At 35.1% G+C, this 3,862-nt stretch overlaps 1 pseudogene; it reads right to left on the minus strand.

Moving 5' to 3' along the window:
• Positions 1–1,233: 1,233 nt before the first annotated feature.
• Positions 1,234–2,350, minus strand: LOC145049970 (protein DOG1-like 4; annotated as a pseudogene).
• Positions 2,351–3,862: the final 1,512 nt, after the last annotated feature.

A 3,862-nucleotide genomic window follows, 5' to 3' on the forward strand; every position in this document is an offset into this window, starting at 1 on the left:
GAGTTTAGATGATTTCTAAGAGTGTGATCATGATTTTGTAAAGATTAGGAAGAGGTTTTTGATAAAACAAAGAATCTAGATCATAGATCCAAACATAAACTTACCTTGGATGATGATTTTTGTGGAAGAATCTCCTTATCAAACTCTAAATCTCGAAATTTTTATTAAGGATGGAGAGAGTTTCTTTGAGAGAGAGTTTGAGTGAAATGTGTGTGTGTTTGGGTTCGGCCGAGAGGAAGAAAGAGAGGAGAGAAGAGAGAGTGACTGATGAGATAGGTGCATGGAAGCATGAGACTTTTGCATGGAAACCCAACAAGTAATAGTGAGGTGGCAAATGAATAATCAGCTCTTTCTTCTTGGGTTGTTGGACCGAGAATGGAGAGGGGAAAATGGAAGAATTGGGCCTTGTATGCTTAAGCCCATTATATGGTTATGTTAGATAATTCTTGGCCCATGAAAAATCAAAGATTGATTTTTATGACCTATTAGGGCTAATATAAATTTGTTTTGGTCCAATAAGTCCCATTAAAGTTAATCTAGTTTATTTTGGGTTCATAAGGCCCAAAAATGCTAAGTTTCATGTATATGGGTCCAATTAGGGCCCATTTGAGAGTTCTAGGTTCAAGATAGTTAAATTGGAAGCTCATTGGTCTGTTAGGTCCAATAAGGAAGTCCTACTTCAAAGCGAACTCAAATTGGAATTTCGAAGGTTTCCAATTCTTTGTTGACCATTTGTAGGGCTAGAATGAAGTATTTGATGAAGTTTTGTTGTTATAGAATAAGCATCATGCATGCTTTCATGTTACTGATTCATAGTTGTTATAAGTGTTGTAGTTACAAGGCACCAAAATTTCTAGTTGTGACACCCCTAAGCTTAAATAATATCTTTTGACCACAAATGTTATTCTAAATTAATTATTGATTAATATTAATTAAACAATATGATTTCTCCTTTAATATATTATTCCTATAACATATTAATAAATCTTAATTAATCCTCTTTTTCCATAATTCATCCTATTAGTTGCTATGGTGAAGGCAACCCAAAAGGACCATGCTCATAATCGGGTCAAGTACATACCAAAATAGTTATGGGTTAGACATCTAATCCAACAATAAGCTATAATCATATTCAAAAATCAAGTAGCTTAATCAGACACCATGATATATATACCTTTACGTTTGGACAACTATAGTTTTGGGAGTGATCTTAGTGAGAAATAATACAACAACCTAAAACTAAATTAACAACCAAACCATTTAGGTTTTTAAAATAAAATTGTATTGTATAGATTTAAAAGTTAGGTTTTGGATACATAGAGTCAGTACACCAGTTGCTGCACTAACACCAGCTTCACCAAACACTGTTGTTGCTGCTTCTGTGAAAAGTGTCGTAGTTCCAATGTTGATTACACTGGAAAGAAGATTATCATTGTTAATAACAAGATTTCATTGGAAATGAAAAGAAATTGTAAGGTTTATGATGTGCCAATGAGAATGGTGGTGAGGAATTGTGTGATATCAGTACGAAGGAGCTTGAAGACGCCATTTTCATCTTCTTTTTTAGCTAGCTCTCTCACCTGTGAACAAAACACTATATTGAGGCACCACTATATCAATGTAGGTAATAAAACACGATATAGATACCTTCCAAGGTGAAAGAGTGGTGATCGAAGTCTCGGCCATAGAAAAGAAGGACGATAAACCCAAAAGTGCAGCTAAAATAAAACCTTGTCAAGAATGAAAGTTACTTCTCAGTATCTACTTCGCCGTCTTCCATCCTGATCATTTTCAACACCACGTTAGAAAGCTCCACCATCGACCTGTCTGCCACCGCCTCCTATTCTTTGGCGTATTTCTCATTTAAAACTCCTTGATGTATGATTTTCTTCTACAATTCATCGATTCGATTCATCTGGTTTGGTGACAAATCTCCAGTCCTCAATCCACAAATCAGATCACCGGTTTTAGCCTCTAATTGAATTCCTGATTTCGAGTACAAAAGATGGATTACTAACATCGGCCGCCATCCTCCGATCCACAGAAACGTATCCTCCAGCTTGCTCTGCTACGTAGGCGAAAAAATCAAAATCGCATCTTGTTTTTCCTAATTTTATTTATCCTGGTAGTACTGCCCGTAATGCCTGACAACTCTCTCGATCAATGGAATCAGAATGGTGTCATCATTTTTGGTTGGGTTATGGTTGTTAGATACCACGACAAGTTCTTCAAGGTAGGAATTATGCTCGCAGATCCAACACTCGAAGAATTTATGGAATGTTTCACGGTGAGGATTATTAACATTCATAACTTGCGCCATAAAAGTTGCGTTGTTCGGGATGACTGACATTATTTCCAGAGATTGCAAGTTGCAGACTATTGGGTTTTAATGGATGAAGATGTCATCTCCAACGAGGAGGCACTCTTTGGAGGCAATGCGACGATAGGAGTCGGGATGAGAGAGAGAGAGAGAAAGAGGGAGAGGTAGGCGGGGGTTGATGTGATTCAATTTGATGATAAAGGGCTGGTCTTTTTTTTACTAAAATGCCCCTGATTCATTATAATTATGATGCCCCTGTGTCATTTTTTTCAAAGTATTTACAAAAACGCCACAAAGCATCCTACCCTTTTATTATTTTGATCTAACGGCTCACGATCGGTTCTCTGGTTCCTGGGAAAGTTTGAGTTCTCAAATGGTCATTCCTCTCTCTCTCTCTCTCTCTCTCTCTCTATATATATATATATATATATATATATATATATATATATATATATATATATATATATATATATATATATATATATATATATATATCATTTTGCCGCTCTATAAATATTTAACACTTTCTTTATAAAACCACCACACAAATCAACTATTTCTAAATAATTGGAAAAATGAATCCGTCTTGTAATTCACCTCGTTCCAATACACCACCCACTGATATTTCCCATCTGGATACTCTGTTCTATTACCTACAAATGGATTTAACACCATAATACCAAATTACTAAATGGAATCAACCTTATTTTATGTCTCCTCGAAACCTTTTTTAAGTATCCCAACCTGAAACCCAACACCTTAAGGAAAAATAAGATGAATATGTAGAAGTGATCTTGTAAACACAACCTCGAAACCCAACCTGATTCCTAACTAGAGGGTTGTTGATAGAAACAATAGGCGAACTGGAAGAGCCATTAAAATTTAATGACGCTGATACCCCTAAAAAGTGGATCCCAACAGAAGAGACGACGTTGGCAACCACCTACATTGAAACCACAAAGGATCACGTTAATGAAATGTATACAGGTTTGATTCTTATATGAAGCGCGATGAGCAAGAATTTAATAGAGTAATGTTCGTTGAAAAACCTAATCGGTCAAAACACCAAATATATACCAAGTGTAAGGATTTACACGCGAAATTGTTCAAATTTAATGAAATCGACAATAATTTAGTGATGAGTTGGAAAAGTGGTGAAAGTGACAATATTATTTTCATGAAAGCTCTCAAGGATTACCTTTTTAGAAGGTATGGGTTGGCGTTTAGCCAAATTAAGGTTTGGAATATTATGAGAGTTCTATTTGTTGGATTAATGTCTAAGTCCATAACTATAATTGGTAAGACTTGACCCGACCTGGCATGGTCCATTTGGGTTGCATGGCATCATGCACTTGGATAGACTATAATGAGAGAAATAACACTTAAGGTTGATTAATATATTATAATTTCTAATATATTAATAGGATTATTTAATTAGTATTGATCAAGAATTAATCTAGAATTAATTAAGTGATCAAAAGAAGACTAAGTAAATATATGGGTTGATTGTGTAAATCATCCATACTTGTATAGTAGGCTAAT

This window comes from Lactuca serriola, chromosome 5, assembly GCF_051521515.1.
Source record: "Lactuca serriola cultivar US96UC23 chromosome 5, Lser_US96UC23_V15, whole genome shotgun sequence".
NCBI lineage: Eukaryota > Viridiplantae > Streptophyta > Magnoliopsida > Asterales > Asteraceae > Lactuca > Lactuca serriola.